This window comes from Bidens hawaiensis, unplaced genomic scaffold, assembly GCF_021521415.1.
Source record: "Bidens hawaiensis isolate Kalapana, Puna unplaced genomic scaffold, B.hawaiensis_p1.1 tig00017157_1, whole genome shotgun sequence".
Classification (NCBI taxonomy): domain Eukaryota; kingdom Viridiplantae; phylum Streptophyta; class Magnoliopsida; order Asterales; family Asteraceae; genus Bidens; species Bidens hawaiensis.
In genome coordinates this window covers 488,451-514,386 of record NW_027492594.1, presented here as the reverse complement: position 1 = coordinate 514,386, position 25,936 = coordinate 488,451, and the positions used below count along the sequence as shown (strand labels likewise).

The following is a 25,936-nucleotide window of genomic DNA, read 5'->3' as shown; positions in this document are numbered from 1 at the left end:
ACTTAGGATGTGATATGATGATACTAGGAATGCATGCATGTGTATGATGTGTGGATTATCATGCTTGACCACAGTGACGGATCCAGAAATTTTTTTCCAATAGGTTCATTGTTCAGGTAGGTTTTGTAACACCACGTTCCTAACCTTTTTAATTTAGGCTTAAATATACTAACTTAGAAAGAACATGGACCAGAATTGTAAATTATGAAAATATTGTCCCGTCGCGTACCGCGACGGGGGTAACATGTAAACCCATCGCAGTATGCGATGGGGTTGGTGAGTCACCGGACACGTGTTGAAACCGTGTCGACACGTGGCACAAAACGATAGGCCACGTGTCATCACCGCATAAGGCGGTGTAAAAAGGCGGCGACGCGGTACGCGACTAGTCCTAAAGGACCGGGCGCGGTACGCGACGGGGCCCAGAATCACCTATAAAAGGGGGGGGGGGGGTGACGGGCATGAGCTCCATTCATCCCATTTTCACCTCCACTTTCACACACATAACCTCATAAGGCGTGCCCCGTTGCCGTAGCAAGCCGACGTGCTGTTTTCTCGTAATTCGTGCAAGAAACGAAGTGAGAATTAAGCTAGCAACCATATAAGCGAATAGATCAAGATCCTGCCTTTTCTTATTATCAATCTAAGCATCCGAACTAAGGTATGAGTTATGTTTAAGTTATTTGAATTATAGCTTAGACTATCAATCGAGGCTATGGCCTTTAACCTTGATCGTATTTTACAAACATTCATTCACAATCATGTTTTCTAAACATTACTTCATGATGAAGTAATGTTAAACGAAAGAAATATTTTGACGGGCATGTAGTAACTGGAAGGGAGATATCACTAGTAGTAAGTTTCTTGCCTAAGGAAAAGTAATTCGCATAAATCCCAATCAACCGAGGGACCCGTTTACTTACCTGGAGAAACTTACCAACGTGATAGAACCTATTAGGACAAAGCATGCTATATCAAACGTCACATAAAACAAGTATTTGCATTCACAATCAAAGATAAACGATTTCAAGGTTAAGCTTACAATCATAGCTTAACATCCTTCAAAACATTCATACGAACCTATTTATGTATATGTTAATATCATTCACTGTCGATCAATCAATCAGTCGAGGTTTACAACACCGACGGTACAGGTGAATACGTCAACCTTTTTAATCAATCAAAACATATTTATACTCAATGAGACGAACGGTTGTTTGTCTTAACGAGTCAATCAATGTCTACATGAGATAATGAAATCTCTAAAACATTATAATACAAAGTAGAGAATAATATCAACTCAGACCGAATACGCATGTGTCTAGATCCAAGCATAACTGTTAAAGCTCAATCAATCAATCAAAGGCAATGAAGCCACGAGCTTAAACGGTCATGACCAGTTCTCATTTTAGGGCCGTTTGGCTCGGGGAATACCGTTGTGTGTGTAGGGCAGTGGTACATATACCGGAAGTAGAAATGCTTTGGCTGAGATTGTCAAGAAAACTACATTTGTATTATATTGTCATTCAAAATGTTTTTATTGAGTCATACGTGTTCACCAGCATATCGCTGATGTATTTTTCCAACCCATTGCAGGTAATTAAGCATAAGTAGCATTAACAAGGATTGGAGTCTTAATGAAGATAGAAGCGCGTACAAGATGGCTCCGTTTTGATAAAAAAATCCTTGTAATATGAAAACATATCTTTTGTAAACCAATACTCGGGTATTTAATTCCCGAGTAAATTTTCAATGTAAATTAATATTATATTCAACCTAAAGTCTTCCGCTAAAATTAACCCATAAACTCTGATATATTTACAAAACAGGTACCAACTCGTGGTCACACGCCTAGGCCCTAAGTCGGGGTGTGACAGGTTGGTATCAGAGCCATCGGTTTTAGCGAATTAGGTATTAAACATTAGTACCGAGGCTTTAACCATTATTATCATCGTTATTATTATCCGTAGGGATAAGATAGGATTGGTAAACCTCCTATCCCTAACCTAACTAAAGTGCAGATGTCTTATATTAACTACTTTGGTCGTAGACACCGAGTAGCCATACGATCAGTACCGACAATCATTCATGAACCATCTGATATGGAAAGTAGCAATAGTTACTATACTAGCTTTTTCAATCGTGATCAACCAATCAATCCGGTGTTACCGTACGGGAGTCAACCTGTGTATCTCCCAGGCAGTCAACAATTTCCAATCGAAATCTCTGATAATACCGAGGACAACGTTTCCCGGTATTACCCCTCCGACATTCCAACATACCATCCTTCCGAGGAACAGGAGGTGCAGAGTAAAATCAAACAATAAACTGTATCGGAGTCATCAAGCTGGATGAATTGTCACTCTGATCAAAGGAGATGGCAATTCGGATCACCACCATTGGGTTATCAATACCAGATCCCACCGACTACAGTTGAACCAAGTCATAAGCCAAAGATGAGGGTCAGCTTACCATACAAAAAGAGATCAATTCAATCGCCAATCAAAAATCCTTATGAATCTGAGGAAGATTCCGAGGAAGAGGAGGATTCCAAGAAAGAAGATGAGGATAATCGATATCCTTATTTTCCATCCTATAAGGGATCAATACCGTCGATCTCCCAGCAAGCAAAAGAGATTCGGGAGGAGGCAAATCTCATCGAGGAGTTTTACACCAACAACATCCCTGATGAAGAAATGCATGCATACGTTGCTAACCCGCAAGAGAATGCTTATCTCTTTCCAGCCGCATCCTCACCAACGGGATATCCAAACCCGCCAAATTCGGTGATGAACGAGCTGAGAAACGATAAAGTGGACAAAAAGAGAATAGGGAGAAAGATTGTCAAGAAGTGTGACAAGATGAAAAATCTTGTTACAAAATGGATTAAGGATTAGAAATTATGGCTATATAGTTGTTGTGATCTTTTTCTTGTAAGATAAATAAATGTAATATAAAGTGTGTCTTTTCTGAAATTTTGTTTTATTCATGTAACAGCATGTCTAAAGCAAACAATAATCAAGAAACTCAAGTTAACAATAAAGGAAAGACAATCGAAGAAATATTACAAGAAAAAGCTACCGTGGAAAACATACAAGCCATACCACAAAATTATGTGCTTGGTATCCGCGATATAATAAAAGAGGCTGTAGGTCCAATATATGACATTTTGAAAAACGATCCTAGCTGTACTGCCTCTCAAACTAACAAAAGAAGTAAGAGTGAAACTGTTAATTCGAAAAGAGAATCAAAGAAAGAATCCAAGAAGGAATCAGAAAAGAAAGAAACTAAGAAAGAGAAAGAACCGAAAAAGAAAGAAGCGAGTGATGAAAGCTCGACTGCGGAAAACAACCTCCATGAAAAGACAAAGAAATTAAAGATACATGAGGGTTGTGATTTCAAGGTGTTCAAAGTTTATAACCCCAAAGAGTTTCACGGGGATAAAGGAGTGATACATACCCTCCGATGGTTGGAGGAAATGGAATCGATTGTACTAATAAGCAAGTGTACGGAGAGTGAAAAAGTGCAGTATACCTCCCAGATGTTCAAGGGAGAGGCGTTGGAGTGGTGGAATACCCTGATTGGAATCAAGGGTAGAGAGAATTTATACAATCTAGACTGGGCAACATTCAAGGCTATGGTGTTGAAGAAATTCTGTCCGATCAACGAGATGGATCGGATTCAAACCAAGCTGTGGAACCACAAGGTTGTGGGAACCAATCTTAAGGAATATAACACCAAGTTTCTTGAGTATTGTAGAATCGTACCTCACTTGGTCACTCCTGAAATAAATAAAGTGACGCGCTATATTTACGGGTTGCCAATAGAAATCCGCGACTTAGTCCGTTCACATATGCCATCCACGACGGAGTCTGCTATGGAGTTGGCCAGATATCTGATGGACGGGATGTTGAGGAATCGTGATGAGAAGAAGAAGGATGATGGCAAATCGTCAGTAGGTGGAAAGGTAAGGAAACCCGAGAAGAAGAGAGAAGGGGCATTCGTGTATAGCCGTCCCGTTTGCAAGTCATGCGGTAGGAGACATTTCGGAAGATGTCATCGACCGACTAACACCGTGGTATGTGGATCTTGCATGCTCTCAAGATATGGAGACACTATCTGTATGGTACTAAGTGTACCATTTACACGGATCATAAGAGTGTAAAGTACTTATTCGAGCAGAAGGAATTGAACATGAGGCAGAGAAGATGGTTAGAATTAATAAAGGATTACGACTGTGATATTAAGTACTACCCTGGTAAAGCTAACGTGGTCGATGATGCGCTAAGCCGTAAGAATGAGGAAGTCATTGCAACAGTAAAGTCATATCAGCTAATTATGAACTCAAGCTTATTTGAAGAAATCATCAAGGTGCAGTCTGAAGTGCTGATAGATGAAGGGCTAGTAAAGAAAGGATTTTCGGTCAGCAAGACGAGTTGATGGAAAACACGCATGGTGTTAGGACTAGGTTTGATCGCATGTGGATTCCACACCATGGAGATCTCAAAGGTCGAATCTTAGATGAAGCTCATAAGTCAAGATATTCGATTCATCCAGGAGCTACAAAGATGTACCAAGATTTGAAAAGAGACTATTGGTGGCCAGGGATGAAGAATGATGTGGTAGATTATGTCAGTAGGTGCTTAACTTGTTTACAAGTCAAGGCAGAGCATCAGAAGCCTTATGGGAAGATGCAACCTTTAGAGATACCAGAATGGAAATGGGAACACATCACCATGGATTTCATAACTAAGCTACCTCGCACAGTTAAGCATCATGATACCATTTGGGTGATTGTGGACCGTTTGACCAAGAGTCCTCACTTTCTGCCTATACGAGAGGCCATCTCGTCAGAAACGTTAGCAAGCTTGTTCATCAAAGAGGTTGTGTCTAAGCATGGAGTACCGTTATCGATCGTGTCTGATAGAGATACTCGTTTTACTTCGAGGTTTTGGAAGAAGTTCCATGAAGCCATGGGAACGAGATTGAACATCAGTACGGCATATCATCCTCAAACGGATGGACAGTCTGAAAGGACGATCCAAACCCTTGAGGATATGCTACGTGCTTGTGTTGTAGACTTTGGTGGAAGTTGGGATGATCATCTACATCTAGCAGAATTCTCCTACAACAACAGCTACCATTCAAGTATTGGTATGCCACCATTCGAGATGTTGTATGGGAGACGTTGTAGAACTCCAGTATGTTGGGGAGAGATTGGTCAGAAGGAGATGGGAAGCCTAGAGGTTGTGCAAGAAACCTCTTCAAGGTTCGATCAGATCAAAGCAAGAATGAAAGCTGCTCAAGAAAGACAAAAGTCTTATGCTGATAAACGGCGATGACCGATTGAGTTTAAAGTTGGTGACAATATGATGCTCAAGGTCTCGCCTTGGAAGGGAATTATTCGTTTTAGGAAGAGGGGAAAGTTGAGTCCGAGGTACATTGGACCGTTCAAGATTTTAGATCGAGTAGGTGAAGATGCTTACAAGTTAGATTTGCCAGAAGAGTTAGAAGGAATTCACTCAACATTCCACGTTTCTCATCTAAGAAAATTTCTGGCTGATGACACGTCGCACGTACCATTAATGGACATTGAAATTGATGAACGGCTAAACTACATTGAGCAACCAATCGAGATAGTTGATCGCAAGGAGAAGTAGCTTCGTCGTAAAGTTATTCCACTAGTGAAAGTGATATGGAAGCATCGCAAGGGATTGGAAGCTACATGGGAAGTTGAAGAAGAGATGCGCAAATTTTATCCAATTTGTTTATGTAATAGTTAGGTTTCGGGGACGAAACCTCTTTAAGGAGGGAAGACTTGTAACATCCCATTTTTCGGGTTTCGGTTAATAAATGAAAGTATGGGTTATTAGGTGTTGGGCTAGTGTTGGGTCAAATAGACACGGGTTATGGACTTGGGTTATGAAAGAAAGAGGAAAGGACCATGGGCTTAAGCCCATGATCCATATATATATAAACACTTAATACCCATTTTCATTCATTCTCACATATTCCATACACCTCTCAAAACACACACTTAAGCTCTCTCTCTCTCTAGCCAAAATATAGAAGAAGAAACGGATCCCGACCCAAGGTATGATAGTATTTTGTTGTATGAGCTTAAATCCGTGAGATATAAACACGAAACGACGAGCCGACACCGTTAAACCGCTTAAGTCACGAGATCTGGGTGGAATTGGGTATAAACCGAACCTATGATGAGCTTAGGGGTCACCCTAGCTCAGATCTGGATCAAACGAGACGAAAAACGGTGAAAAAACGGTGGAAAACGAGCTAGATCTCGTTTTTCCGGTGAAACAGCGTTTTTCCGGCGGCGGCGCCGGAAAGGCGGCTGGTACGAGGTTAGCGTGTCAGAGAATGTTTCCGACATTCTCTGACCTAACCCTAATTCGCTAAGGGTAACTAGCGAAGTAGATGTGATTCGCCAGCCGATTCGCTAAGGAAAGATTAGCGAACTGGCATGTAATTCGTTAAGGAAATAAGGGCGAACTAGGCCATTCGCTAAGGCCATTCGTTAAGGGAGGGACGAATGAACCCCATTCGTTATAGGGTTCATTCGTTGACCAGATCAGTTCGTTAAGGTTCAATTCGCTAAAGGGAACAGTTCGTTAAGATGCCTGATTCGTTATAAAGGCAGATTCGCTATAATGGGTAATTCGTTATGAATTCCCATTCGTTAAGGACTGAGTGACGAATCAGAACTTTGAAAGAATGACAGAATGGTCCTGGACTTAGAAAAGAATGATTTAATTACAAAGAAGCCCTTGGATTTTATGTAGCAAATTATTTAATGATTCAAAATCCTAATGGAAAATGTGTTAAGACTGTTAATGAAAATAAAATTTTTCCAAGCTGACCTGGCAGCTTAACCCTAGCCAGGGGCGCTGCCCCGGACCCTCGTTCATTTAGGGTAATAATTAAACTAGAAAGACGATATGCGTAGTGATAGTTTACTGAAACGTATAATTATTATACAGTTAGTCGTGCACAGCTCAAGAAGGGAATAACCGTAAACGGTGAACGCAACCGCATTGAGGTGAGTTTCTAGCCCCACTTCATTGCTATGTTTTCGAGGCTGTGTGCATACTCGATGTGATAGTTAATACACTTACCTTAAGTGGTAAGTGTATGCCTTGTATGATTTATGTATGACGATTGCTTGACGGTGAGTGAACGATCTTCGGATATTGCATGTACCGTCAGGTGGTAGCTAAAGATGTGATTGCCATGTATGATGTAAGATAAGATGCATGTATGAATATATATGATGTATGTATAATGTACGTATCACGTATTGCCAGGAAAAGTATTTAAGAACAGGTATAGTATGAAGCTATGGAAGAAAGGGTACCGGACCCTAATAATGTCCGAGGATGAAGGGTACCGGACCCTAATAATATCCGAGGATGAAGGGTACCGGACCCTAATAATATCCGAGGATGAAGGGTGACCGGACCCTAATAATATCCGAGGATGGAGGGTACCGGACCCTAATAATATCCAAGGTATGTAGGGTAAAACACCCTTTATGATGCATGGTTAGATATGAATGTGTATGGGCGAATGCTGAACATGATATGTATGTAATGCGTACCTTCGGGCACGTATATGTGAATGAAAAGTAAGTTATGTGATTAACTAGAACTCACTCAGCGTAGCTGACTTTTAGTATGCACGCAGGCAAATAGGTTGAGGCAGTTCGCGTGACTGAAGACACATGGCATGAAATCGAAGATACTGGCATCTCGGAGAAATGTTGTGATGTTTTAAAAGACTATGTTTTGTTTTAATCGACTATGAATGTTTTATAAGACATGATTTGATGGTTATGTAAAATGTTATGGTTGAAGTTTTATTATTCCGCAAAAGTTTTTATTAACTCTGATATTTAGAACTGTGTTCATGAGTAAATCCAACGTACAAAGTAAGGCTACCGGTAATGGGGCCTTACATAACGATAGAGCCATCGATATTCGAACACCCAATAACAAAACCATTCGTATAACCGGAGATAAAGAAGGAGGAAAGGTAGGAATCATTTCCAAGATCAAAGCAAGTCATTTCATAGGTAAAGGATGCCTCGCATTCATAGCCTATGTAACCAAAGAACCTGAACCAAAGAAGATGGAGGAAGTGCCAATCGTGTCCGAATTTCAAGATGTATTTCCTAATGAGTTACCAGGAGCCCCGCCTGATCGAGAAGTAGAATTTAAGATCGACCTCACGCCAGGAACATCACCAATTGCCAAATCACCTTATCGTCTAGCACCAACGGAAATGAAAGAACTAAAGAAACAGTTAGATGAACTTTTGAAGAAAGGATTTATACGACCAAGTTCTTCACCATGGGGAGCCCCAATTTTGTTCGTAAAGAAGAAAGACGGATCGATGAGGATGTGTATAGATTATCGAGAACTGAACAAGGTCACAATCAAGAACAAGTATCCATTACCAAGAATCGACGACTTGTTCGATCAGCTTCAAGGAGCAAGTTTTTTTCCAAGATTGACCTAAGATCGGGTTATCATCAATTGAAGGTACAAGAAGAAGATATACCAAATACAACCTTTAGAACCCGATACGGACATTATGAGTTCACCGTGATGCCTTTTGGACTCACTAATGCACCGGCAGCTTTTATGGACATGATGAATCGGATTTTCAAGCCATATTTGGACAAGTTTGTTATTGTTTTCATCGATGACATCCTTGTTTATTCAAAATCCAAAGACGATCATCAAGTTCATCTTAAGATCATACTTGAAACCCTAAGGAACGAGAAATTATACGCCAAATTCTTGAAATGTGAGTTTTGGTTGTCCGAAGTACAATTTCTTGGTCATGTTATAAACGAGAAGGGTATTCAAGTAGACCCAGCAAAGATTGAGGCTATAACTAAATGGGAGAAACCCAAGACACCGACTCAAGTCCGAAGTTTTCTACGCTTAGCAGGATACTATAGAAGATTCATTCAAGATTTCTCTCGAATAGCTGTCCTATTAACTTCACTCACAAGGAAAACAATTAAGTTTGAATGGGGACCGAAGCAAGAGGAAGCATTCGAAACACTAAAACAAAAGTTAACTAATGCACCGATTCTGGCTTTGCCAGAAGGGCTAGAAAACTTTATCATTTACTGTGATGCTTCGCACACGAGAGTTGGAAGTGTTTTGATGCAAGGAAAGAAAGTGATTGCTTATGCTTCGAGACAATTGAAAGATCATGAAAAGAATTACACCACGCATGATCTTGAATTAGGCGCTATAATTTTTGCGTTGAAGTTATGGCGACATTACTTGTATGGTGTAAGATTCACGGTATACACTGATCACAAAAGTTTGAAGCATATATTCGATCAGAAGGAATTGAATATTAGACAAAGGCGTTGGATGGAAACACTTAATGATTACGATTGTGAGATAGTATATCATGAAGGAAAAGCCAACGTGGTAGCTGACGCCTTAAGTAGAAAAGAACATGAAAAGCCCAAGAGAGTTCAAGCTCTTAGATTGGAACTTAAAATCGATCTAGCTAGCCAAATCAAAGAAGTTCAGAAGTTGGCACTGGAAGAAGGAAATATTAAAGCTGAAAAAGAGAATGGAACAATTGATCAGTTGATTAAAGGAAGTGATGAAATACTTAGACTCGGTACAAGGATTTGGGTACCGATGATCGGAAGTCTAAGAGATAAAATTTTAGAAGAAGCACACAAGTCAAAATATATGATGCATCCGAGAAGCGACAAGATGTATCATAATCTAAAAGATGATTATTGGTGGATCGGGATGAAGAAAGACATTTCTTTGTATGTAGCTAAGTGCCTGACGTGTTTAAAAGTAAAATCTGAACATCAAAAGCCGTTAGGATTACTACAACAACCCGAAATCCCGATATGGAAATGGGATATGATAACTATGGATTTCATCATGAAGTTACCTAAGACTTCTCGTCAAAATGATGCAATCTGGGTTATTGTCGATAGACTTACTAAATCTGCCCATTTTATTCCAGTTCAAGAAACGTTTAGTATGGATAAATTAGCACATCTATATGTCGAAAACATAGTATCCTTACATGGTGTGCCGATATCCATCATATCTGATAGAGATAGTCGTTTCACTTCAAATTTTTGGTCAAGCTTTCAAAAGGCTATGGGGACTCGATTAAACTTAAGTACTGCATACCATCCCCAAACTGATGGCCAAAGTGAACGAACAATTCAAACCTTGGAAGATATGCTTCGAGCCTGTGTTATCGACTTAGGAGGAAGTTGGGACACTCATCTTGCGCTAATGGAATTCTCGTGCAACAACAGCTATCATACAAGTATCCAAGCAGAACCATTTGAAGCATTGTATGGGCGTAAGTGTAGAACACCTGTATGTTGGTCAGAAACAGGTGATAGTCAGTTGTCAGGACCTGAAATTGTTCAAAGAACCACTGATCAAGTTATACAAATCCGAGAACGATTAAAGGCAGCAAGAGATAGACAAAAGAGCTATGCGGACGTTCGTCGCAAACCATTAGAGTTTAAAGAAGGCGATAGAGTTTTATTGAAAGTATCGCCTTGGAAAGGTGTAGTAAGATTCAGGAAGAAAGGAAAACTGAGTCCAAGATTCGTTGGACCATTCAAGATACTTGAAAGAATTGGACCAGTTTCTTATAGGCTAGAATTACCCGATGAGATGAAAGGAATTCATGACGTATTTCACATATCTAATCTGCGCAAGTGTTTAGCCGACGAAACCCTTGCTATACCATTGAAAGATGTTAAGATCAATGAGAAGCTTAAGTTTGTGGAAAAACCTATTCACATAGAAGATAGCATGATAAAGTTTCTCAAACACAAACGACTCAAGCTCGTGAAAGTCAAATGGGATTCAAGACGAGAACCCGAGTATACGTGGGAACTTGAGTCAGAAATGAAGAAAAAGTATCCCAATCTATTCCAATAAATCTCGAGGACGAGATTATTCAAAAGGTGGGGAGGATGTAACACCACGTTCCTAACCCTTTTAATTTAGGCTTAAATATACTAACTTAGAAAGTATAGGGACCAGAATTGTAAATTCTGAAAATATTGTCCCGTCGCGGTACGCGACGGGGTAACATGTAAACCCATCGCGGTACGCGATGGGGTTGGTGAGTCACCGGACACGTGTTGAAACCGTGTCGACACGTGGCACAAAACGACAGGCCACGTGTCATCACCGCATAAGGCGGTGTAAAAAGGCGGTGACGCGGTACGCGACCAGTCCTAAAGGACCGGGCGCGGTACGCGACGGGGCCTAGAATCACCTATAAAAGGGGGGTGACGGGCATGAGCTCCATTCATCCCATTTTCACCTCCACTTTCACACACATAACCTCGTAAGGCGTGCCCCGTTGCCGTAGCAAGCCGACATGCTGTTTTCTTGTAATTCATGCAAGAAACGAAGTGGGAATTAAGCTAGCAACCATATAAGCGAATAGATCAAGATCCTGCCTTTTCTTATTATCAATCTAAGCATCCGAACTAAGGTAGGAGTTATGTTTAAGTTATTTGAATTATAGCTTAGACTATCAATCGAGGCTATGTTCTTTAACCTTGATCGTATTTTACAAACATTCATTCACAATCATTTTTTCATAAACGTTACTTCATGATGAAGTAATGTTAAACGAAAGATATATTTTGACGGGCATGTAGTAACTGGAAGGGAGATATCACTAGTAGTAAGTTTCTTGCCTAAGGAAAAGTAATTCGCATAAATCCCAATCAACCGAGGGACCCGTTTACTTACCTGGAGAAACTTACCAACGTGATAGAACCTATTAGGCCAAAGCATGCTATATCAAACGTCACATAAAACAAGTATTTTAATTCACAATCAAAGATAAACGATTTCAAGGTTAAGCTTACAATCATAGCTTAACATCCTTCAAAACATTCATACGAACCTATTTATGTATAGGTTAATATCATTCAAAGTCGATCAATCAATCAGTCGAGGTTTACAACACCGACGGTACAGGTGAATACGTCAACCTTTTTAATCAGTCAAAACATATTTATACTCAATGAGACGAACGGGTGTTTGTCTTAACGAGTCAATCAATGTCTACATGAGATAATGAAATCTCTAAAACATTATAATACAAAGTAGAGAATAATATCAACTCAGACCGAATACGCATGTGTCTGGATCCAAACATAACTGTTAAAGCTCAATCAATCAATCAAAGGCAATGAAGCCACGAGCTTAAACGGTCATGACCAGTTCTCATTTTAGGGCCGTTTGGCTCGGGGAATACCGTTGTATGTGTAGGGCAGTGGTACATATACCGGAAGTAGAAATGCTTCCGCTGAGATTGTCAAGAAAACTACATTTGTATTATATTGTCATTCAAAATGTTTTTATTGAGTCATACGTGTTCACCAGCATATCGCTGACGTATTTTTCCAACCCATTGCAGGTAATTAAGCATAAGTAGCATTAACAAGGATTGGAGTCTTAATGAAGATAGAAGCGCGTACAAGATGGCTCCGTTTTTTATATAAAATTCCTTGTAATATGAAAACATATCTTAAGTAAACCAATACTCGGGTATTTAATTCCCGAGTAAATTTTCAATGTAAATTAATATTATATTCAACCTAAAGTCTTCCGCTAAAATTAACCCATAAACTCTGATATATTTACAAAACAGGTACCAACTCGTGGTCACACGCCTAGGCCCTAAGTCGGGGTGTGATAGGTTTGATGGTTCGGATCTGTTCGATGTTTCGGGTCATTTCAATGGTTCGGTTAAGGTCTATCCCATAATAAAAATACGACACTGACAAAAAAATAATACAAACATCATTATTAGAAGTTAAAAAAAACACACCTCTCTTAATACTCATAATGGCTGCAAATCAACTTAAAATAATACAAACATCATCCTCATCATTAGAAGTTAAAAAAACACACATCTCTTAATATTCTTAATGTCTATAAATCAACTTTAAAAATTACTAGTAAAATATAACCCGTGATTCACAGTGGGGTAAAAACATGAATACATTTACATGTCAATAACATAGCGAGAAAAATTCACATCAAAACATGAAAAAATTAATCTACAAAAATAATATACAATCACTAATAATTAGTTCATGATAACATTAATGCCATATCATATATGATCATCAGCATTTGTTCTACAAATATAATCAAATTAGTGTGTGACCTACGTTCAAATAGTGCAGAATTGTAAGTGTTTTCAATTGTTGTAATGTTAAACTAATATTATTGTTCTACAAATATAGTCAAATTAGTGTGTTAACTATGTGCAAATAGTCAGTGGCGGAGCCAGAAATTATTTTATATGGGTTCGAATTTTTCGATCCTTGGGTTTGTTTACTGTAACATCCGGCCCCTCGCACCACCAATATTGTCCGCTCTGCCCACGAAGAGCTCACAGATTTGTTTTTGGTTGCCCAGATGGAGAGACACGCCTCATCGAGGACGATGAGTCCAAAGAGGGGTAGTTTGTAACACCCTTGGCAAACACAACATCGTCCCACTCTTAGGCAAATCCCACATCGGTCGTGGACAAGATATATCATTGGTTTATAAGTAAATGTCCTGCCTCTTCAATTACCAACGCGTTTTGGGCTTAGTTGGCTGTGGAGCACATGAAAACTCAACGGTTAAGCGTGCTTAGGTGGAAGTAATACTAGGATGGGTGACCTCCTGGGAAGTCTCCATCTGGGCAACCAAAAACAAATCCGTGAGCTATTCGTGGGCAGAGCGGACAATATTGGTGGTGCGAGGGGCCGGATGTTACAGGTGCTTTGATACCAACAAAAAACAAATCCGTGAGCTCTTTGTGGGCAAAGCGGACAATATTGGTGGTGCGAGGGGCCGGATGTTACATTTACGGCCTTCTTCAAGACGCGTGCCGCGAACGAGTACTAAAAAATGAGCCATTAAGTAATTTTTTTCTCATAGATTGATGAAAATTGTGATAACAATACGCATACACAAAGTTATTGTAGCAATAAATTAAAAGAAAACAAAGTTAAACAATAAACAAAACAAAGTTAACGAATAATTAAGGGTGTCCTATAGTCGAATGTTAACGAAACCGAACCGATAACTAGCAATAACAAAAATTAATAATCATTGTGTGGAACTTATCACGGTTATGATTAACTAATAGAAAATATAATGCTTCATTGTAAAATTGATATATAGGAAGTGAAACGATCTATAAAAAATAAAAAAAATTATAAAATTACTTTAAACTATTAAATTAAATGATCTTTATGCAATGCAACGTGTTTTCAGTTTAGCAATTAAATGATCTTTATGCAATGCAACGTGTTTTCAGTTTAGTTTGCTATGCTATACTCTTTTTTTAAACTCTTTTTTTTAAATACCGCTGTAGGTTTTGACTTTTGGCATAAGCATTTATTATATGGATTACTCTATAGAATAGTAACCAACTTTGAAAGTTGTTCTAATCAGGTCATTGATAAAAACTTTTGTTCCAATCAGGTCATTGAACTTTCATTTTTGTTCCAATCCTAGATATTATACATGGATAGCAGGTAATCTAGGTTTTTTTTAATAAAAACCCTAAAAAAAATTCAAAAAAATAACCATAATTCAAAATATAAAACAAAAACAAAAAAAGTAAAAAAAAAAAAACCAAAATGTTTCGTCCGTTGTCCTCGTTCAACAAACAAAAAAACAAAAAAAAAACCGACCCGAAACCCGTTTTGACCTTTCCGAAGTGACCCGTTCTGACCCGAACTTGTTGACCCTAACCTGTTCCAACCCAAATCAAAACAACTCATTTTAGTCAAAAACGTGCTCAAACAAGCTATTAAGTGCTGAAACGAACTGAAAAATCGCTTAAATGAGCTGTTAGGTGCTGAAACGAACTGAAAAACGTTTAAACGGGTTCGTCTACACGACACCCACTTATTTACCCTTGTAACCTTAACTATATATATCATGTTATAAAACTCTAGGTCTCTAGCCTTATCTCATTTCCATCATCCTTCCCTTGGTCTGTTGCTATTGCTGTTGTTAACTTCTTTAAATCTACCCTTGGACTTTGTCTTTGGATTTGGACTTGTTTATCACACATCTTCTCATTTATCACATTTTAGCAACATTTATTTTATCTGGTTTTAGTGTCTTAAGACAGATAAAAATAAAAAGTGAGATAAACAAGAGAGGGAAAGCATGAAGAGGGTGAGGGCAGAGTTCCCAAAAGGCAAGACGCATTCTTTCCCAACATCGTATACACAACATTTATCCACAAAATGCACCCTCAAAACGTCATGCCAAATCATCCCACTAGGCTCGGTCTAAGTGTTGATAACATGTTAATTGATCATGAATGCTAAAATCTAAAAAACATGTTAAATGATTTTGATGAATGTTAAAATCTTAAAACATGTTAAATGATTTTGATTGGTTTAAGTGTTGATAACATGTTAATTGATCATGAATGTAAAAATTTGAAAACATGTTAAATGATTTTGATTGTTGAGACCATGTTAATTGATTTAAACATTGTTAATATCATTTAACTGTGAATATGATTATGACAAGTAAAATAAAATTGCTTACTTAAGATGTGATATGACAATCTAAGAATACATGCATGTGTATGATGTGTGGATTATTATGTTGGCCACATTGACGGATTCGTAAATTTTTTTCTATTAGGTTCACTGTTCGGATAGGTTTGATGGTTCGGGTATGTTTGATGTTTCGGGTCATTTTGACGGTTCGGTTAAGGTTTATCCCATAATAAAAACACAACACTAACAAAAAAAAAATAAAAATACAAACATCATCATTAGAAGTTAAAAAAACACCTCTCTTAATACTCATAATGCCTGCAAATCAACTTTAAAAATTACTAGTAAAATATAACATGTGATTCACAGTGGGGTAAAAACATGGATACAATTACATGTCAATAAAATAGCGAGAAAAATTCACATCAAAACGTGAAAAAATTAATCTACAAAAATAATATACAATCACTAATAATTAGTTCATGATAACATAAATACCATATCATATATGATGATCAGCATTTGTTCTACAAATATAGTCAAATTAATGTGTTACCTATGTGCAAATATTGCAGAATTGTAAGTGTAGATGTGCATATAAACTAACAAAGCTAACACTTTACAGGTCCTCACGATTCATGATCACAAAGATGCACAAATAGTATATAGATAAGTTCAGGCGGAGCTGCATAGTGACTATAAAGCTACATATAACACCAACTAATAGTCATACAACATATATGTACACAGTACATGTAGAAACACAGGAAAACAAACAACACAGCATTCATAGTTCAAACCCAAACGCCTCTGAAAAGAGCATCTGTGGAAGCCGTCTCCCCGAACGTGTTAACAAGGTCGGAGCACGACGCGTCTTCTTCAATCTCCAACCCAAGCTCCTGGTGTATATCATCAGAAGCTGATATTAGCAAGAACTCGCACCCTTCATAGTTTAAAAAGTCGGGTGGATCCGCGGCGTGGTATCGCAGCTTCCCAAACTGTCCTTGCAGATGCGCAGGAAACACCGCCTTCTTTTTCGACCGTCCTTGGTTCTGGTTAGGATTCTTGATTTGGATGAGGAATGAACCCTCCCTTTCTACGTTTAACTCCTCCTGCGGTTGGTTATCGCTCCTTCGGATGGGAGTTCGAGCTTGTAAATGAGATGGGTGTGCATCTTGTTGTTTCCGGTGTGGTGTTTAAGCATTCGGTACACGCCTTCTCCTAAGGCCCTTGCTGGTGGGTTCACTCTGTGACCCCTTGTCTTTGTATCATATTCCTCTACACATGGAAATAATATTTAATTGCTGACCATATATAGATCGATTAGTTAATTAAAATAACCCATAATATTAATTAACTAAATGATGAATTACCTCCTTTAAAAGCATCTTTGACATCTTGAATCTTGGTGGTTACCAATTCCACTAGCCCCCAATATGGTTTGCTTCTCTTGGCTGGATCAGGGAGGCTTTTCTTTCCCATGACAATCAACCTCACCGTCACATTTTTCTCATCTTTTTTTGCTTCTTCCTAATAATTACCAAGAAACAAACAAATAAATATATAATATTATTAATTTCAACTAGCTGGCTAGTGATATATATAAGTGACAACGATCAAGGAACGTGATCAAATCAATAATCTGCACAATTAGCTGGCGATATAATTTGTGTTTAATATTATCACTGTCACTGTACTGTATTTATATCCCTCATTGTAATTGTACAATATATTTAAAACATTAATAACACCACCTTCTCCTTCTCATGTTGGTCGGGTTGAGTGGAAGTGGAAGTGGAAGTGGAATTAGTGTGGGGGTTTAAGATGATGTACATTCTCTGGACATCATCGGAGCTATGTGCTTCGTCCTTGCCTACTTTAGGCCTGTAAAACAAGTATATGTCCCCTCTTTCCTGCATATATATATGCAATTGATCATCGAGTTCATTGATAAAACATATACACACACACACACACAAAGACCGATAGACAGAGCATGCAATATAATATATATGATCTATATATGTATACCTGAATCTCGACATCCGGTGTATCTCCTTCACCTTGTCCCATTTCTATCTGCTTCTAGCTTTCTCTTCAGCGGTGACTAGTATCGACTGACTATCCGAACGTACAGCAATATTCAATTATTTAAATCAAAGGTCGGCGTAGTGCTTTAATTCTTTCCGTCTTCTGACGACACGTACCTTTTCCTATCACCACGTGTCCATCTAGCTTCTTCGTCATCAGTTTACGAAGCAAATTAATCAAATGTATTATATTTCGAATGTTCTAATCTTAAAATGCTGTTTAGCAACTTCGTGAACCATCGTCGAATATTGTTGGTCCATGAGCGTGTTTTGACTTTTTTAACCTTTTCTTCTAATTTCATTTTTCTCTCTAATAATTTAACTAATATACGCTTTTAACTATTTAATTTTCACTTAATTAACGTTTGTGAACTTCAGTAAAGAAAAGTTACTCATCCCGACTTTACTCTCTTTTTTTAATCCCCTTTTCATTATAGCGAGTGTGTCATAACAAGCTGAATTAATACCGAACAAATTTTACCAAAATCAGTGAACTAAACACATTTTGATACCAGCTTTCAGCCAAATAATTAACAACAAACCGAACCACGACACATAGAAAGACGAGTGCAATTCGGATTACTTGTTTAAGTATATGTTTAATGATTAATTATGTTTATGTTTAATTGAATATAAAATCTTTTTGTTAGTTTATGTGATTTATTTTAGTTTAGAAAAATATTACTCCGTATAAGCTTTGTTGACATTTATTGGTTTAATAAAACTAGTAATTAACTAAGCTCAACAAACTAAACAAATTTATAATAAACTAGCATTAAGACCTTTGTGTTAATGTAAGGGCGTAAAATCGTGTCAAATAGCACCCATGCTAGCCACGTCATTGCCAAGGACCACCACGACAAAAAGAACTCATATAAAAAGAGAAAAAATAAAACGTATGAAAAGTATACTTAAAAATGTTAAATCATGCACATCAAACGTAATTATGTATAACATATAAAACAAGAACTAAGTTGATCTAGAGCTTGCGTGTTGCGACAGGGGCCATTAAACAGGAAAAACCTAGACATAAAAATGTTGAACCATATACACATGTTAACAAACAAAAAAATTATAAATGATAAAAAGTGTATAAGACCAAAGTTGAAAGGGAAATACGTTTGGATTGTAAAAAATGTAAAAGATTAAAGGTAAAAGAAAGAAAAAAACCAAAAGTAGGGACAACGCAGTAAAGCTTATACAAACAATATAATACATACAAATAAAAATCAACAAAGATAATTATCTAGATATATAGTTATCTATAGTAAAGTAGAAGTTTGGTGTCACCTGCGATTGTTTGGTCCACGTGTCACCAAATGTGCCACATCATTGTTTTTGTTAATGCTATTCTTTTGACACTGACTATCGTAATGTTCGGGAGTTAAGGTTTGCCAAAGCTCAGGTTTTCGGTCCTTTTGTTTTATTTCGGTATCATAACACACTTAATCAAAACCGACCGAATTCCATTGACTCATTTTTTTGTTTTAGTTCCAGTACCGTGATGGAAATAACGGAAACTGACCGGATGGCAATTTAGTTTTGTTTTAGTTATGGTATCATAGGGACGTGACGGAAACCGACCGATTTCGCGTAGACTCACCACGTTTTGTTGTTGTTCCAGTACTGTAACGAAAACCGATCGTATACCAATTTTGTTTTTGCTTTTAGTTTTGATAACGTAACAAATGCGACAGAGACCGGCCGAAGCCTCAACTCAGGATTGACAATGCTCAGATTTTACCAACGTTCGAGTTTAACCGACAGACGCCACCCCATTGGTCCACCTCAATTTTTATATTTTTTTGTTTTAGTTATGATACCATAACGTACATAACTTAAACGGCTGAATTTGCTTCGATTTACCGTCTTAACTTCAGGACCAACATCGCTTGGGTTTTACTAACACCCGATTTTATCGACTTGCCCCGACACAACGCGCCGGGTAAACTACTAGCTATATTCTGTAAATGGAAAATTAATCGCGGGTGCTCACTACCACTTACCATCACCATCGCTCACTATCATTTTATTTATTTTATTTCTTGTATTTTGTTGCTTAACAAATAAAATAAAGTAATAACATATTTTATTTTCGCATTATATAATCAAACATCACAATATAAATTATATCCCCATGGTAAGGATACATTTCATTCATTATTATTTTGTTTACTAGGCTAAATGCCCGTGTGACACACGGGCCCGATAAAAATAAATGTGAATACATCAATTTTGAAATTGTAGTATAGTTAATGATATATATGACATAGAATATAACAATAATATTAAAAAAGTTATTACAAATTTCTAAACACTTCTTTGTATACAACATTTGATGTTGTATTTGAAAGATTGTCATCATTATCTAAAGCAACAACTTTGATGTCATCTAGTCTTGTAACTCTTGATAATGCAACATACAATTGCCCATGAGTAAAAACGGGTTTTTTCAAAAATAAACCAACTCTTGATAGTGACTGTCCTTGACTTTTGTTTATGGTCATTGCAAAACATACGGCAAGGGGGAATTGTCTTCTTTGTAGTTTAATGTGCAGTTTTTTGTCAGTAAGTATCAAAGTAATTCTTGGAATATAATGACGATCTCCAATGTGACTTCTGGATATAATTTCTACCTGTATAACACGATTGCCCAATGACACAACTTTTAATCTAGTTCCGTTACACATGCCACTTTTTTGGTCAATATTTCTTAGAAGCATTACAGGACTTCCCACTGTTAATATTAAGCTATGGTTTGGCAATCATGAAGCTTTGATTCCATTAAGAATATCGGGTGAGCACAAAGTTTCATCTAAATTCTGATTGATCATCTATGTTGGACATATACTATCTGAACTTAGATATTCTTTTTGATCACCAGGAAATATTGATAGCAATCTATCATTAATTTCTTGAACAACATCATTTTTGGAGCCAGTATTGCTCTTTCATGAAAGAAATTTTGCTTGTTGAAATTATCAAGAATACATGGATATACGATGTCTATTAAGTCCGAAACGGGATCTTCTGAATCCTTGATGAGAAGGTCTTCCGGTATATCTATAATTGCTTCACTTGTATTGTGACCACCAATATTACCCTCCCCTATATCCAAAAGCCAGCTTGCAAACTCCGTTGTCTTTTCTACATCAAATGAGTTGTTTGAAGCGAACAATCTCAAATTCTTTGTTAGCTTAAGGACCTTGCAATGTGTCCAAATGTATGACGAGCTTAAAGAGACATTTACAATATGTTGTCTACTTCCACCAGGGACAACAAGTAATATTTGCCGAAAATCTCCTCCAAAAACTATAACCTTTCCACCAAATGGTAATTCAGATTGAAATATGTCCTTTAATGATCTATCCAAAGCTTCAAACCCATGTTTATGTACTATTGATGCTTCATCCCAAATAATGAGCGACGTTTCATGTAATAAACGTGCAAGATCACTATCTGGCTTTATGTAACAAATGGAATCCTCAACTAAATTTATTAGAATGTGAAAGCGAGAGTGTGCTGTTCTTCCTCCTGATAGTAACATAGATGCAATTACACTTGAAGCAACACTTAAAACAATCTTGCCTTCAGATCTTAAAGATGCAGACAACGTCTTCCAAAGAAAAGTTTTTCCGATCCCACCGTAACCATAAACAAAAAATACTCCTCCTTTTTTGTTACAAACCGCTGTGATGATTTCTTCATATATAAGTCTTTGTTCGCTGGTTAGTGAAGAAAAAAGGTCACCAAACTCTTCGTTTAACACTTGCCTGTCGTATGCCAACTCCTCACTTAGTAGAACATTTTTTGCAGTAGATATAGAATCGTCATCAGGAAAATGCATGGTTGAAAACCTTTTTAAACTTGAGTTATTTCTAAGGAGAAACTTTTCAAGTTCAAACAACGTAAGGTTCTTAATTTGTTCTTCAGTTGGAAGTAAATCTGAAAGTGTTGGTCAATTTTCAAACATTAGATAGATATATTATTTGTTAACACTAACAACAATTTGTATATATAAAAATATAATTGTTCATACCTGGTCTCTTTAAAAGAAGACGTTGATTGTAGAGAATGTCATCTGATAGGTAAGTCCACGTTCTTTCCCATACAACTTCAGGTCTAGACATACTTTCTGACATTAACATTGTAGCAAATAAATTTCGTAAATAATAACCAGTGCCTGAGAAACTTGCTTCTGAGATTGCTTCAACGTATTCATTGTCATCGTCCAAAAGGCCACATGCATAATATGCATCTCTAAATGTAGGATATACTACATTGTTGAATGTTTTAATTTCATCAAATGTTCTTGGACCTTTTACTTTGTTTAGCAAAATTCTTAAATAATACGCTTCACCAAGAGAGGGGGAAACAACATGAATTCTACCAATTGAAAACCCTCTTTTCCTTCTTTCCCACTTGCGTTCATCGATCTTCCAAACAAATTTTGTAGGAAATTCAACATAAGTTAGTGTGCGTGCTTCTTGGTAAGATTGATTAGATTCAATCCATTCTAAAAACATTGAAGCAGCCACTGAAGGTTTATCCAAGACATCTTCTATATCATCAGAGTCTTCATATATAACCTGTTGTTGTCTCGGTAGATGAGAAGGAAGCCTGATGACCGAAGGCTTCCTGTAATGAATGTCATACGAGAAAATTCTCCATGATGCTTCGCATGCAGATATGTATCTACAACTATAGTAGTCTTTTATTTCATCTACCGATTCCTGACTGTCATATTGTTGATTGCTTTGTACAAAACAAATAGAAGCCCTATCTTGGCCTTTGTTTATATATTTAAACAAATATTTTATTGAACCAGCTTGATTGCACCACTCCACATTGATGTGAGCTTGATATCTTTTTAAAAGTGTTTTGTTATACAGAACAACGCTTATGTTATCTAACATGACATTTGACTTGTCAACAAAACATCCATCATTGCGCCTTCTGTATACCGGATAACCTTCACCATCTATGCTTGTAAATTCACGGAACTTTTTTGGGAAGTTTTTTGAACACTTTTTATCAACCATACATGGACACTTAATATTTTCAATGCCACAAGGACCATGAATCATAAACTCCTTCACAAGATAATATAATTCTGGATCTTCATTTTTATCTGGTATTTCAGCAGAAATGAATGGATCAACATGATCGACTGTTGGAAGCTTGTGATCGGCATTCATAAATAAGCACAAATGAGCATGAGGCAAGCCAAGTTTTTGAAACTCCACGGTATACACAACTAACATTATAACAAATAAAACCAAAATTAGGTGTAACAAAAGTTGTATTAAATCAAAGTTGTGAGAATAAAGTAACTTAAGTTAGTAAATAAAGTTGTTTATTAAAAGAAATTGTTATGTATATGTATACGTAAACACAACACATGGTTAAAAATCTTACATATAAAAATTACTTTTGAATAATCTAAGGATAAAAAAATTATTCTAACAAATCTCATTATAAACTATTACATACTATTAGTTGTAAACATGTTTTGTATATTAATAATTTAATGTACATTACAAAGACTTATTGAAAAGTACTCCATAAACACAAGTGGATAAGTTAAAAGAAATGGCATTTGAATTACTTAAGGATATGACAAAGTGTCTGTAATATCTCATTATAAACTACAAGCTATTGTACATGATTATATCCTATTGATGGTAAAGATCTTTTGTGTACATAAATGCCATTATTTATTGGAGAGTAGGTATACAAAACTAAGATTATAATAAATAAAACGGAAATTAGGTGTAAGAAAAGTTGTATTACATCAAAGTTGTGAGAATAAAGTAACTTAACTTAGTAAATAAAGTTGCTTATTAAAAGGAATTGTTATGTATATGTATATGTAAACACAACACATGTTTCAAAATCTTACCTATAAAAAATGTTTTTGAATAACCTAACAATACAAAAATGATTCTAACAAATCTCATTCTTGCGTAAGGATACAAAAATGATACTATTACTTTTAAACATGTTTTGTATATTAATAATTTAATGTACATTTAAAAGACTTATTGAAAAGTAGTCCATAAACACAAGTGGATAAGTTAAAAGAAAGGCATTTGAATAACTTAAGGATATAAGATAGTGTCTATAATATCTCATTATACTTTATTATATCCTATTGATGGTAAGAGATCTTTTATGTACATAAATGATACTATTATTTATTGTAGCCGTCATATAGGTGGTAATGATAACCTATTCTGGAAAACCCCTGAGCGGTTTACATGTTAATTACGACTGCATTAAACCATTGCTTTATATTTATACTAATAGATATGTTTATTTATCACCACACAACCTCTAATACAATTCTCATAAAAACTTTAACAAAATGTTGATCTTAATTTCTTGGAGATTCAGTAACGGCCAGAACTCGTTTCTCTTGAAAATGAGTGATCATCGAAAAATAAGGATATCAAAGGTCCGAGGTGTCATGAGGTTAGATGCTGATGTGCTAAGGAAGATTTATGATTTGGGTTATCCGTTGGGAGAAGATTACAAGAAACCTAAACTTCTTATGAAGAAATTGGCTGCAAGATTTGGTGAAAATGTTGAAGAAGAAGATCGTTTGTTATCAAAAGTGATTCACTGGAAGCTTTCTGATGTTTTTGACAAGATAGAGGTTCATTTTGAGAATGGAATAACTAAGAATTTCAACCGATACCAAGTTCTCACAAGTAACAATATTGAATTTCTTGAAGATTTGCTAACGATCCAGCCTTTTGTCGAAGAAGATACAACTATGAGTGTTCAAAAATTTCTACGCTTGTTCAAGTTTAGAGTTAGGGATCTAAAAAATATTGCTAAAGAGTTTGGTGGTCCGGTTGTTTCACAGGATGAAGAATCTGATGGATCCGATGGCTATTTCTCGGAGGAGATCAAGGATGAAGATTGGGAGTCTGATGATGATTGCTTTATTTGAGGTTAGTGATATATCAAAACTTAAGTTTTAAATGTTATTCGTATAGTTAAAATTTAAATTTTGTTACTATTATAGTTAAGTGTTATATATTTAATTAGGATGCTGTTAGTATTGTAGATAGGGGGTATTAATAAACTGTTTTGGTTGGAGCGTAAAATAGTGAAATAAAACTTTAAAAAAGCTTTAGTTAGTAACTGATTTGTTGAATGTTTTATAGAAATATAACTCATAAACATTACTTTAACGACCCCTATATGTTTTGTAAGTATCAAGTAGGTAGCATTTGTATGTGAGTATTTGTATTTCTGTTTTGCAGATGATGGTGAATGTGGTGGCATGGGTTGAAGATGGAATGGAAAAGTATGGTGTCGTTGTTTAATTAATATGTTTATGTTATGTGTTATGTTTAAGTCTCTTAGTGTTGAACTTTAAAACCTCGTATTTTGCTTCACTTTTTCTGCTGTTTAATGTTTTTAGGAATGTTGAACTCCGTTAACTATTTGGCTTATGTTTATAAGCCATAATTTTTAAATGCTGATGTTTATATATGCAGTTATGTTTTCTATTAATATGGTTCTTAGTTTAGATATGTTATAAGTTAAGGTAAATAGAAATAATGATAGATAAATAGACTATGTTGTTTTTTACTTAATACTTATGAGTATTAAAGTTGGTTAAATAAGTAAACCATATTTCTAAATTTTGTCAATCATTTATATATACAAACGTATTTGTATGTTAATTATATTTCCTAATAATTTTGTAAACAGTACGTAGCCACTTTTCTTATCAAGTAAAAAAAAGTATAAACAACTACATAATAATATACTTTGTTAAAAGGTAATATGAGCGTAAAAACCGGTGAATAATAAATTATTGATGTAACATACCTCCTTGAACCTTTCCAAGTATTGCATTATCCTTCAAGTCTTTAATCATGGCATCCAACTTAATTTTAAATAATCTACATAAAATATCAGACCTGTCTTCTAGCTTAAGCGTAGTATCTTGAAAATACCTCTTCACTTCAGGCCACTTTGGGTTACATGTGATTGTGATGAAAAAATCAGGATATCCGTACCACTTACAAAGCGACATGGCATCTAAATAGTTTTGCAACATGTATCGTGCACTACCAGTAAAAGAGGAAGGCAATACAATACGCTGATCGACTTTTGAAACATCATTGGTTCCCTGATTTTGAGCAGAGCGTAGATTTTCGTAAGTCTCGCATCTTAGTTTCTTTTGTTGACTACGTATGTAAAACAATCTTTTGCTTTCAACCATAGTATACGCATCAAC

General features: G+C 36.4%; 1 protein-coding gene and 1 pseudogene across 2 annotated transcripts in view; both read right to left on the bottom strand.

Moving 5' to 3' along the window:
• Positions 1-4,223: 4,223 nt before the first annotated feature.
• LOC143553199 (GPCR-type G protein 1-like) overlaps positions 4,224-25,936 on the bottom strand; it is a 111,398-nt gene continuing 89,685 nt past the window's right edge. The window contains exon 14 of the mRNA XM_077043237.1: positions 4,224-4,250. The gene's annotated coding sequence lies outside the window, so the exon portion shown is untranslated. The remainder of the gene's footprint in view (positions 4,251-25,936) is intronic.
• LOC143553182 (uncharacterized) lies at positions 16,266-17,174 on the bottom strand (annotated as a pseudogene). Its single transcript, XR_013138787.1, has 2 exons — positions 16,960-17,174; positions 16,266-16,864 (listed from the first exon to the last, which is right to left on the bottom strand). The product of XR_013138787.1 is annotated as an uncharacterized LOC143553182 (transcript).